This window comes from Phascolarctos cinereus, unplaced genomic scaffold (assembly GCF_003287225.1).
Source record: "Phascolarctos cinereus isolate Bilbo 61053 unplaced genomic scaffold, phaCin_HiC Scaffold_5;HRSCAF=322, whole genome shotgun sequence".
Lineage (NCBI taxonomy): Eukaryota > Metazoa > Chordata > Mammalia > Diprotodontia > Phascolarctidae > Phascolarctos > Phascolarctos cinereus.
Genome location: NW_027555958.1, coordinates 326885625 through 326899754, shown reverse-complemented (window position 1 = coordinate 326899754; position 14130 = coordinate 326885625).

Here is a 14130-nt window from a genome sequence, read left to right as displayed (position 1 = left end):
AGTTTAGATCCCAAGGCTCAGCATATCTAAAGTACTGTGGGGCCCTTTGCTTCTTGGTCCTCCGAAATTAGGAGTTGAAAGTCTATTCCTCATATAGGGAGTGTATTTAGTGGACCTCAAACTGGGCTTTCTTGAGATACAGTTGCTGGTCATGTGTAGAATGTAAGTTCAGCTCAGCAAAGTCTTGTATGACCTGCTTCAAAGCAAAGTGAACAAAACCAGAACATTGTACACATTAACAGTAATATTGTAATGATGATCAACTGTGAAAGACTTAGCTACTCTGGCGAAGACAATTATCCAACACAATTCCAAAGGACCCACAATGAAAAATGTATCTACTTCCAGAGAGAAAACTAATGAACTCTGAGTGAAGATTGAAGCATGTTCTTAAACTTTATTTTTTGTTTTTTTATGTATGTTTCATTTTGCACCATAGCTAATGTGAAAATATGTTTTGCCATCTTCACATATATAATTGATAGCACATTGCTCACCTTCTCAAGGACTGGGGAAAGAGGAAGAGGGAGGGAGAGAATGTAGAACTCAATTTTTTAAAATTAATGTTAAAAATTTTACATCTTCTTGGAAGATATGTCACGAAATAAGTAAAAATATATTTTAAAAAGCAAAAAATAAATTCATCCCAGCCCCCAAGTGCCTGATTACCTTCTTCAGGCACTCAGATTTAGAAACTATGATAGCCTAGCCCTTATTGGTCTTAAGTCCGTCATCAAAGTACTCTAATATCAAGTGAACCTTATCACCTGGTCATTCACCATCCTCTGGTGGAAATATTTCCAATTCTCTTTCCCTTAATGTCCATGCTTCAGAGTCACTTGTTTTGAAAGGGAGAAAATGCTTCTGTCTCTCTGTATTCTCATCTCTATTCACCTTGGTCCTAAGGCCTCCACAATCCATATCATTTTCTGCCTTCCCATCCCAATGTATCCCCTGGAATCTTCACCTAATTGTTAACAATCTCCCCCTTGATATTAGATCCCTTCACCCTCTTCTATAATCTTTGGATGTCAGAAATCTGCCTCTCTCCAGAAGATACTGCATCCTTGGAAGTTCTCTACAGGTTTATAAGCTCTTTCTCTTGCCCTCCTAAATCATTGACCAAGGAAGAAGAATAGACATACTCCTTTCTCTTCTCTCTCACTTCCATATCTTGTCCACCTTTTTTTCACCTTTACCCAGAAGCTATATTTGTTCTGTATCGACAATTGAAGGCAGGAGGCTAACAATGAGGAGAAGGGGGCAGGCAGCAGAACCTATGCATAGATGAGGAATAAATGATGTCCACATCCCTGTTGTCCTATGGTGAATAGAACCTGTCTTCCTCCTCCTTTCCCTTTCACCCAGGACCATAGCTCCCTTTTCTCCTTCACCAGCCACCTCCACCCAGTATCTTATACATAGGGCTGATCCTTTAAGGGGGTGAGATGTTATTTAATTTTTCTACATTCCCTATTCCATTCTTTCTCATCTCTTCTCAGATGATCTACACTATCACCTTCCTCCCTCCCTCTCAGCCTCCTAAATTTCTGAGGATCCAAAATTGACCCAACATATCCTTCCCCTATCCTCTATTCCCATTGTTCTTAATCTGGGAACTAATAACTTAAAAAAAACATATTTTAATAATTGTATTCCATATCATTGATTTCCTTTGCAATTCTCTATCTATAAATCTATATAATAATTATGTATTTTAAAATGTTATTCTGGGAATGTTTCTATAGGCTTCATTATACTGTCAAAGGGGTCCATGACATAAAAAAAAGTTAAGAACTTCTGCTCTACTCAGAGGCCATCATTCCTCATGAAAAAGAAAACAAAATAACAAAAAGGCGGGGAGAGTATTTCATCAAAAGTAATTAGCATGTCAACCAAGTCTTTAGCATATGCAATGTTACAAACCCATAGGCCTCCACTTCTATTTGAATAAAAAGATATGTATTTCTTCAGTTTTTCTCCAGGGTCAAGCGTGGTATTTAAAATTAAACAGCTTTTAGGTTTCTCTAGTTGTTATTTCCTTTTACATTGATATAGACACATGTAATTTTTCTTGTTTCTGATTACTTCCCTCTGAATTAACTCCCAGGGTCTTTTCATGCTTCTTTGAATTCTTTATATCCATGATTTCATCTACAATGTAGTAATATCCCATTACATCCAGAGACCATAATTTGTTTAGTCTTTTTTTAATACTATTTTATTCCCCCCATTCATATGTAAAAATAATTTTAACATTCTTTTTCTTCTAAGTTTTGAATCCCAAATTTTGTTCATCCCTCTGTGCTCTCCCTGCTTCTTGAGACAGTAAACAATCTGCTATAGGTTATACGTGTGCAATCATGTAAACATTTCCACATTAGCCATTTTGTGAAAGAAAACTAGAACAAAAAAAAATAAAGAAGAGAAGGAAAGGAGAAAATAGTACATTTTGGTCTGCATTCACATGCCATCGATTCTTTCCCTTGAGGTGGAAAGAATTTTTCTTTTTTCTTTATTTTAAATAATTTATTTATTTTAGTTTTCAACATTCATTGCCATAAAATTTTGAATTTTAAATTTTCTCTCCCTCCTCCTCCACCCTTTCCAAGATGGCATGCAATCTGATATAGGCTCTACTTATACATTCATATTGAACATATTTTCACATTAGTCATGAGATAAAGAACAATTGGAACTAATGGAAGGAATCATGAGAAAGAAGAAATAAAACAAAACAAAGAAAAAGGAGCAAATGGCATGCTTCCATCTGCATTCAGACTCCGTATTTCTTTCTCTGGATGTGGATTGCATTTTCCATTGTGAGTCTTTTGGAGTTGTCTTAGATCCTTGCATTGCTGAGAAGAGCCAAGTTTATGAAAGTCAGTCACTGCACAGTGTGGTTGTTACTATGTACAGTGTTCTCCTGGAGGCAGAGATCATTTTTCATCACGAATCTTTCAGATTCTCTTGGATCATTATATTGCTGAGAATAGTTAGGTCATTAATAGTTGTTCATTGGACAATGTTGCTGTTGCTGTGCATGATATCTTCCTAGTTCTGCCCACTTCACTCTGTTTTAGCTCATGGAAGTCTTTCCAGGTTCTTTTTTTTCCCAAAATCATCCTGTTCACTATTTCTTATAGCAAAATAATATGTCATTTCAATTATATACAATAACTTGTTCAGCCATTCCCAAATTGATGAGCATTCCTTCAATTTCCAATTTTTAGCTACCACAAACAGAGCTGCTGTAAATATTTTTGTACAATTTTTCCTCTTTGTTATCTCTTTGGCATATAAGCCTAGTAATGAGTCAAAAAGTATGCACAACTTTATAATTCTTTGGGAATAGTTCCAAATTGTTCTCCAGAACATTTGAACTCCAGTGTATTAGTGTCTCAGTTTCCCCAAATTCCTCTGAACAGTCATCATTTCCCTTTTCTGTCATATCCATGAGTGTGAAATGGTACCTTAGAGTTGTTGTACTTTTCATTTCTTTAATTAATCTTGACAGAGAATTTTTTCATATGACTACAGATAACTTTGATTTCTTCATCTGAATACTGCTTATTCATACCCTTTGACCATTTATCAATTGAAGAATGACTTGTATTCTTATAAATTTGACTTAGTTCTGTATATATTCGAAAAAATGAGCTCTTTATCAGAGACACTGTAAAAAAAATTCTTCCCAGTTTTCTGCTTTGTTCTAATTTTGGTTGCATTGGTTTTGTTTGTGCAAAAAGTTTTTTATTTTTATGTAATCAAATTATCTATTTTACATTTCATAAAGCTCTCCATATTTTGTGTGATCATGAATTCTTCCCTTATTCATGCATATGACAGTTCAACTATTCTATGCAGTCCTAATTTGCTTGTAGTATTATCCTTCATTTCTAAATCATTCACCCATTCTAACCTTATCTTAGTATACATTGTGAGATGTTCTATACCTAGTTTCTCCTATACTCTTTCTCAGTTTTTCCAGCACTTTTTGTCAAATGATGAGTTTTTGCCCCAAAAGTTGGATCTTTGGGTTTATCAAACACCAGAATACAATAGTCATTTATTACTGTGTATTGTGTCCTTAATCTATTCCATTGATCCACCACTCTATTTCTTAGCCAGTACCAGATTATTTTGATTATTACCACTTTGTAATATAGTTTGAGATCTGGTATGGCTAAACCACCCTCTTACATATTTTTTTCATTGATTACCTTGATATTCTTGACCATAGATGCAGAACTTGTGAAATTTGGATTCAGTCAAAGGGCCACACTTGAGGACCTAGAGGCCCATATATGACCTTGAAGCCACAGGTTCCTCACCTCTGTTGACCTTTACTCCCTCCAGACGAATTTTGTTATCATTTTTTTCTATCTCTATAAAATATTTTTGGTAGTTTAATTGGTATGAATAAGTGCATCAATTTTAGGCATTTAGGCTCATCCTACCCATGAGCAATTGATATTTTCCCAATTGTTCAAATCTACTTTATTTGTGTGAGAGGGTTTTGTAATTGTGTTCATATAGTTCCTGGATTTGTCTTGGCAGGTAGGCTCCCAAGAATGTTATATTGTCTGCAGTTATTTTAAAGGAAATTTCTCTCTCTATCTCTTGCTACTGTGTTTTGTCAGTAATATATAGATATGTTAATGATTCATGTGGGTTTATTTTATATCCTTCATCTTTGCTTAAGTTGTTCATTGTTTCAATTAATTTTTTAGTTGATTATCTTGGATTCTCTAAGCATACCATCATATCATCTGCAAAGAGTGATACTTTTATTTCCCCAATGCCTATTGTAATTCCTTTACTTTCCTTTTTCTTCTTTTGTTGCTGTAGCTAGCATCTAATTAAATATTGAATAAATGTGTTGATAATGGGCATCCTAGCTTCATACGTAGTCTTATTGGGAAGGCTTCTAGCTGATCCATAAAATATTTGTTGATGGTTTTAGATACATATTATTTGTCAAATTAAGGAAAGCTCCATTTATTCCTATGCTAACTAGTGTTTTCAATAGGAATAGGTGTCATATCTTGTCAAAGACTTTCTCTGCATCTATTAAGAAAATCATATGATTTCTATTGGTTTTGTTATTAATACGGTCAATAATGCTAATATTTTCCCTAATATTGAACCAGCCCTGCATTCCTGGTATAAATCACATCAGGTCTTAATGTGTGATCCTTGTGATATATTTCTGTGATCTTCTTGCTAGCATGTTATTTAGAATTTTTGCACCAATATACATTAGGGAAATTGTTCTATAATTTCCTTTCTCTGTTCTGGCTTTTTCTGGTTTAAGTATTAGCAATATATTTTAATGTCATAAAAGGAATTTTGTAGGACTTTTTCTTTGCTTATTTTTCCAAATAGTTTATATAGCATTGGAATTAATTGTTCTTTAAGTGTTTAATAAAATTTAATTGTGAATACATCTGGCCCTAGAGATTTTTTTTGTTGCAGGGAGTTTATTGATGGCTTGTTCAATTTCTCTTTCTAAAATGGGCTTCTTTATGTAATCTGTTTCATCTTTTGTTAACCTGGGCAACTTAGATTTTTGTAAACCTCAGTTTCACTTAGATTATCAGATTTATTCACTTGTAATTGGGAAAAATAGCTCCTAATAATTGTTTTAACTTTCTTTTCATTGATGGTGAATTCACCCCTTTCATTTTTTATACTGGTAATTTTGTTTTCTTCTTTCCTTTTTTTTTTAACCAAATTCAGCCGTTGTTGTCTATTTTATTCTTTTCTGTTCAAAAAAAAATCAATAAAACTAGCTTCTAGTTTTATATGTTGTTTTTTTAACTTTCAATTTTATTCATCTCTCCTTTGATTTTCTCAGGACTTCTATTTTGATATTTAACTGAGGACTTTTAATTGGTTGTTTTCCCAGTTTTTCAGTTACATGCTTAATTCATTGATCTGCTCTTTATCTATTTTATTGATGTAAACATTTAGAGACACAGATTTACCCTAAGTATTACTTTGGCTGAATCCTATAAATTTTGCTGTTTTGTCTCATTTTGGTCATTCTCTTTAATGACATTACTGATTGATTCTATGATTTATTCTTTAGGATTAGATTATTTCATTTCAAATTCATTTTACTGTACCTTCTGTACTTTATTGAATGTAATTTTTATTGCATTTTTATCTCAAAAGAAAGCATTTAATATTTCTGCTTTTCTGAATTTTGTTCTTTTTATGCATTAATAAACAATCAGCTTTTGTCTATGCTGAGAAAAAGCCATATTCCTATCCAATTTTCTCCACAAGACTATCATATCTAACTTTTCTAAAAATCTATTCACCTTCTTAACTTCTTTCTTGTTGATTTTTGGTTAGCTTTATCTAGTTTTGAGAGGGGAAATTTGGGGTCTCACTAGAATAGTTTGACTGTCTGTTTCCATCTATAACTAACTTAACTTCTTTACAAACTTCAAAGCTCTACTGTATGGGGTTTTCTTTATTTTATTAATTTATTTTGATTCATCAACAATCACTTCCATATGCTTTTGAGTTGAAAATTTTTCTCCCCCTTCCTCTCCCCCACCCTTCACAAGACAGCACACAATCTAATATAGGCTTTACATTTACATTCCTATTAAACATATATTCACATTAGTGAAGTTTTAAGTAAAAATTAAAACCAATAGGAGGAACCATCAGAAAGATGAAACAAAACTCAATACAGGGTAAAAATAAGTGATAGCGATTCGACTTGCATAGTTCTTCCTTTCAATGTGGACAGCATTTTCAATCCCAGGTCTCTGGAGATGTCTTAGATCCTTATAATGCAGTGAAGGGTTCATTTTAACAATATTAGTCACCGCATAACATGGCTGTTATTCTGTACAAAGTCCTCATGGTTCTGCTCAACTTCACACGGCATCAGACCATATAAGTCTTTCCAGGTTTTTCTGAAGTCAGCCTGTTCATCATTTCTTATAGCAAAATAGTATTCCATTACATCCATATACCACAACTTGCTCAGCCATTCCCCAATTGATGGGCATCCTCTCAATTTCCAATTCTTTGCCACCACAAAAAGAGCTGCTATGAATATTTTTGTACATGTGGGTCCTTTTCCCATTTGTTTGATCTCTTTGGGATATAGCCCTAGAAGTGCTATTGCTGGATCAAAGGGTATGCACATTTTTGTAGCCCTTTGGGCATAGTTCCAAATTGTTCTCCAAAATGGTTGGATCATTTCACAACTCCACCAACAATGTATTAGTGTTCCAATTTTCCCACATCTTCTCCAACATTTATCATTTTCCTGTTTTGTCATGTTGGCCAATCTGATAGGTGTGATGTGGTACCTCAGAGTTGTTTTGATTTGCATTTCTCTAATCAATAACGATTTAGAGCATTTTTTCATATGACTATAGATGGCTTTAATTTCTTCATCTGAGAACTGTCTGTTCATATCCTTTGACCATTTATCAATTGGGGAATGGCTTGTGTTCTTATAAATTTGTCTTAATTCTCTATATATTTTAGAGATGAGGCCTTTATCAGAGAGACTGGTTGTAAAAATTCTTTCCCAGTTTTCTACCTTCCTTCTAATCTTAGTTGCATTGGCTTTGTTTGTGCAAAAACTTTTCAATTTAATGTAATCAAAATGATCCATTTTGCTTTTCATAATGTTCTCTATCTCCTGTTTGGTCATGAATTCTTCTGTTCTCCATAGATCTAATAGGTAAACTATTCCTTGTTCTCCCAGTTTGCTTACAGTACCAGCCTTCATAGCTAAGTCATGAACCCATTTTGACTTTACTTTGGTATATGGTGTGAGATTTGGGTCTATGCCTAGTTTCTGCAATGCTCTTTTTCAGTTTTCCCAGCAGTTTTTTTCAAAGAGTGGGTTCTTATCCCAGAAGCTGGGGTCTTTGGGTTTACCAAATAATGGATTACTGTAGTCATTGACTACTGTGTCTTGCATATTTAACCTATTCCACTGATCCACCTCCCTATTTCTTAGCCAGTACCAAGCAGTTTTGATGATTGCTGCTTTATAATACAATTTAAGATCTGGAATTGCTAGGCCACCTTCCCCTCCATTTCTTTTCATTAATTCCTTTGATATGCTGGACCTTTTGTTCTTCCAAATAAATCTTACTATTTTTTCTAACTCTATAAATAATTTTTGGTGGTTTGATTGGTATGGCACTGAATAAGTAAATTAGCTTAGGTAGGATTGTCATTTTTATTATATTAGTTCGACCTACCCATGAGCAACTGATGTTTTTCCAATTATTTAGATCTGATTTTATTTGTGTGAAAAGTGTTTTGTAATTGTGTTCATAGAGTTCCTGGGTTTGTTTCAGGAGGTAGAATCCTAAATGTTTTATAATATCTACAGTAAGTTTAAATGGAATTTCTCTTTCTATCTCTTGCTGTTGGGCTTTGTTGGTAATATATAGAAATGCTGATGATTTATGTGGGTTGATTTTATAGCCTGCAACTTTGCTAAAGTTGTTTATTATTTCGAGTAGTTTTTTATTTGATTCTCTGGGATTCTCTAAGTATATCATCATGTCATCTGCAAAGAGTAATACCTTTGTTTCTTCTTTGCCTATTCTAATGCCTTCAATTTCTTTTTCTTCTCTTATTGCTAAAGCTAAGGTTTCCAGTACAATATTGAATAACAGTGTTGATAATGGACATCCTTGTTTCACCCCTGATCTTATTGGAAATGCTTCTAGCCTGTCCCCATTACATATAATGCTTGCTGAAGGTTTTAGATATATGCTATTTATTATTTTAAGGAAGACTCCATTTATACCTATGCTTTCTAGTGTTTTTAATAGGAATGGGTGTTGTATTTTATCAAAAGCTTTTTCTGCATCTATTGAGATGATCATGTGGTTTCTGTTGGTTTTGTGTTGATATGCTCAATATGCTGATAGTTTTCCTAATATTGAACCAACCCTGCATTCCTGGTATAAATCCTACCTGGTCATAGTGTATTATTCTTGTGATAAGTTGCTGCAATCTATTTGCTAGTATTTTGTTTAAAATTTTTGCATCTATATTCATTAGAGAAATTGGTCTATAATTTTCTTTCTCTATTTTGACTCTTCCTGGTTTAGGTATCAACACCATATTTGTATCATAAAAAGAATTTGGTAAGACTCCTTCTTCACCTATTTTCCCAAATAGTCTATATAGTATTGGAATTAATTGTTCTTTAAATGTTTGATAGAATTCGCATGTAAATCCATCTGGCCCTGGAGATTTTTTCCTAGGGAGTTCATCAATGGCTTGTTCAATTTCTTTTTCTGAGATGGGGTTATTTAAGTATTTTACTTCCTCTTCTGTTAATCTGGGCAATTTATATTTTTGTAAATATGTATCCATTTCACTAAGATTGTCAAATTTGTTGGCATATAGTTGGGCAAAATAATTCCTAATTATTGTTTTAATTTCCTCTTCCTTGGTGGTAGCTTCACCCTTTTCATTCTTGATACTAGTAATTTGGTTTTCTTCTTTCTTTTTTTAATTAAATTAACCAAAGGTTTATCTATTTTATTGTTTTTTCATAAAACCAGCTCTTAGTTTTATTTATTAGTTCAATAGTTTTCTTAATTTCAATTTTATTAATTTTTCCTTTGGTTTTCAATATTTCTAATTTGGTGTTTAGTTGAGGATTTTTAATTTGTTCTTTTTCTAGTTTTTTTAGTTGTATGCCCAATTCATTAATCTCCTCTTTTTCTATTTTATTTATGTAAGCATTTAGAGATATAAAACTTCCCCTAAGAACTGCTTTGCTGCATCCCATAGTTTTGGTATGTTGTCTCATTATTGTCATTCTCTTGAATGAAATTATTGATTGTTTCTATGATTTGTTGTTTGACCCAATCATTTTTTAGGATTAGATTATTTAGTTTCCAATTATTTTTTAGTCTATCTTTCCATGGCCCTTTATTACATATAATTTTTATTGCATCATGATCTGAAAAGGATGCATTTAATATTTCTGCCTTTCTGCATTGGATTGTGAGGTTTTTATGCCCTAGTACATGGTCAATTTTTGTGTATGTGCCATGTACTGCTGAGAAAAAAGTATATTCCTTTCTATCCCCATTCAGTTTTCTCCAGAGGTCTATCATACCTAACTTTTCTAATGTTCTATTCACCTCCTTAACTTCTTTCTTGTTTATTTTGTGGTTAGATTTATCTAGTGCAGAGAGGGGAGGTTCAGGTCCCCCACTAGTATAGTTTTGCTGTCTATTTCTTCCTGTAACTCCCTGAACTTCTCCTCTAAGAATTTGGATGCTATACCATTTGGTGCATATATGTTTAGTAATGATATTACTTCATTGTCTATGGTGCCTTTTAGCAGGATGTAGTTTCCTTCCTTATCTCTTTTGATTAGATCTATTTTTGCTTTTGCTTTGTCTGAGATCAGGATTGCTACCCCTGGTTTTTTTACTTCAGCTGAAGCATAATATATTCTGCTCCAGCCTTTTACCTTTACCCTGTATGTGTCACTCTTTTTCAAATGTGTTTCCTGTAAACAACATATTGTAGGATTATGGTTTTTAATCCATTCTGCAATCCATTTCCGTTTTATGGGAGAGTTCATCCCATTCACATTCACAGTTATGATTACTATCTGTGTCTTTTTCTCCATCCTTTTCCCCCATTTATGCTTTTCTTTCTCCTTTTTCCTTTCCCTTCACTAGTGTTTTGCTTTTGACCTGCCTCCTTCAGTCCCTCCCCTTTTATTATCCCTTTCCCTTTTCTTCCCCTTTACTCTTACTGCTTCTTCCCTCCTTCTTCCCCCCCTTTTCTTTCCCCCTCCCTTTTCTTTCCCCTTTTCCCTCCTACTGCCTATAGGGCAAGTTAGATTTCTACCTAACTGTTATGCCCTTCTTGAGCCAAATCTGATGAGAGTAAGGTTCAAACAATGCTCCCCCCTCCCTTCTTTCCCTCTGCTGTAATAGGATTTTGTGTCTTTTCCTGTAATGTAATTTACCCTTGTCTGCCTCCTCCTTTCTCAGTACATTTTCTAAGATCAGATTGATCCACTTATTTGGATCCATTTAACCCACTTGATTAGATTTTTTTTATCATTACATCAAAGTCAACTAATATCCACCCTCTTTATGTATACTCCTTTAACATGGTGTAATAACAATACAGTTCTCAAGGGTTGCAAGTGTCATATTCCCTTGTAGGGGTTTAAACACCCCCCTTATTAACAACATATTGTATCTTTCTGTCCCATTTACCTTTTTATGTCCTTCTTGAGTCCTGTACTTGAAGATCAAATTTTTTGTTGAGCTCTGGTCTTTTTATCAGGAAAGTTTGGAAGTCTCCTATTTCATTGAATATCCATCTCCTCCCTTGAAAAATGATGCTCATTTTTGCTGGGTAATTGATCCTTGGCTGCATTCCAAGCTCCTTTGCCTTATGGAATATCATGTTCCATGCCCTGCGGTCTTTTAATGTAGAAGCTGCAAGGTCCTGTGTAATCCTGACTGTGGTTCCATGATATTTAAATTGTTTCTTTCTGGCTGCTTGCAGCACCTTCTCTTTCATCTGGTAATTTTGGAATTTTGCTATTATATTCCTTGGCATTGTCAATTTGGGATCTCTTTCAGGTGGTGATGGTGGATTCTTTCTATGGTTATTTTCCCTTCTGGTTCTAGGACTTCCAGGCAGTTTTCCTTTATGATTTCCTGAAAGATACTGTCCAGGCTTTTTTTTCATCATGATTTTCAGGTAGTCCAATAATTTTTAAATTGTCTCTGCTGAATTGATTTTCCAGGTCGGTTGTTTTACTGATGAGGTATTTTACATTTTCATCTATTTTTTCATTTTTTTTGTTTCTGTTTGACTGATTCTTGCTCTCTCATAGAGACATTAGTTTCCATTTGTCCAATTCTAGTTTTTAACAGATTGTTTTCTTCTGTTAGTTTTTGTACTTCCTTCTTCAATTGGCCAATTGTGTTTTTTAGGGACTTGTTTTCTTCAGTGTATTTTTTTTCCAATTGGCCAATTGTATTTTTGAAGGACTCTTCTACCTCTCTCATTTGACTATTAAAATCCTTCTTGAGCTCTTCTAAGAAGGCTTTTTGGGCTTCAGACCAGTTCATATTCCCTTTTGTTGTTGCAGATGTGGGTTTGTTGACAATGTTTCCTCTTCAGAATTTCTGTCTTGATCTTCACTCTTCTCATAATATGAATCTATGGTATATTTCTTTTTACTCATGGTGTTTCTTTATTCCCTGGCCTTTAAAGAGATTGAGCTCTCCTGCTGGGGAACAGAGGGCACTGACCCAAGCTTCTTGTGTTGGGAGCCTAGGTCTTGGTCACTGGCTTTGTGTGCTGGGGCCTCTTATGTTGGCAATTGGAGGCTGTAGGTTTCTGGCAGCTTACCTCATGTTGGGCTGGAATCAGCAAGGCTGGAACTTTCAGGCAATTCTAGGTTGCCTGCTTTTCCTTTCCTTTAGCTTTCTTCAGCTCCTTTTAGATGGGTGCTGCAGGGTATTTATCTGCCTGGGGCCACCTGCAGTGTTGTCTCCCTCATTTCTGCTAATGTACTGAGAGATTCCTTTGCAGTGGAATGCAGAGGCACCTGGTGGTTTTTTGAGCTGATTTCCATCAGTTCACCCCACCCTCAGTGAGGCACTCAGAGGTCCAGGTTCTGGTGTTTGCCTGTTCTACCACCTGGGCTTCAGGATTTCTTCACAATTGGAGGCTGCAGGGCTCCGACAGTTCACCTGGTGTTGGGTTGGAACCAGCAAGGCCGGGGGCTTTAGGAAGACTTTAGGTTGTTTTCTTCACCTTTTTTTAGATGAATGCAGGGTACTTATCTGCCTGGGGCCCCTTGCAGTTCTGCCTCCCTTATTTTTGCTGAGGCTCTGGAAGACCCATTTGCCGGGCTGCTGCACTGCTGCTCCCAGTCTTTCTTCTAGTTCGTCTGTTTCAAGGTTTTTTTCTGGGGTGATATTTTCTGGGTTTTCAGAGGTTGATAGGGGAAAGTGAGAGTGACCATCTTTTTGCTCTGCCATCTTGGCTCCCAGAAGGGGAACTAAAAAAGCTCTACTATTTGTTATATATGAAAGCACTTACTGTGTACCAGGTACTGTGCTAAGCACTGGAGATACAAACATAAGCACAAGTAAAGAGAGCCCCTGACCGGTATGGCTTTCGATGTTCAGAAATTCAGGAATAGGATTTGGAGGAGAATGAAGGCTAGTCTAAGTGCTTCCAAAAAATGGAGCATCTAGGAGGAATTCACCAATGGGAGAAGGGAAGCCTGCCTTACAGAGAAATATCCAGAATAAGCAGGCCACATGTTTGATAGGTCTTTCCAGAACTAGGAGGCTGTAGCTGTTTAGGGAAGTTCCAGGTAAACAGAAAACTACTGGATTTTTAAAAAAGTCAGACTTGAATGATATAAAATTATAATAACCAGCCTTGTTCCCAAAGTGATATGAAAATTAACCTTCATTTATTTTTAGCAGAGTAAGAGAATGAGGGGCATGGAATATTTCATGTAATGGTGGAATTGAATGGCATTTATACATTTTGGTTTTGTTTTTCTTCTTTCTTTTTCTTCTTTGTTATAGGAGACAACTTTCTGGGAAGGGAAGGTGGAGGGCATATTGGTAAATGAAGAATGATATAAAAATACAAGGTAGTAACACGTTTAAATAATAAAGTGTGACTGTGGATATTTTAGTTTGTTTTGGATATTCCCTTCTATCATTGACGTCCTTGAGGCCCATGCCTAAGAGCTGGCTATTTGAGTCAGATAACATGGACGTTTTGCATATTTAACATAAATTCTATATTTCTTAGAATGTTTGAATAATTCACAGAGTCACCAACAGTGTTAATGATCCTGTTTTCCTCCAATTCCCAAACCTTAACTATTTCTACCTTTTGGCACTCGAAAATTTGTTGACCAGGAGTTCAGCCTGTGCACCATTCCCTCTCTTTCTCTCATCTTCAATTTCTCTATACATACTGGTTCATTCCCTACTACATTTAAATATCTCCAGGTATAAAACAAATTTATCTCTTTGAATGGATAGTCATCCTGCTAGTTAAGGCTCTAATTATGGGCTTGATAGAAAACTGTACAAGCCGGAA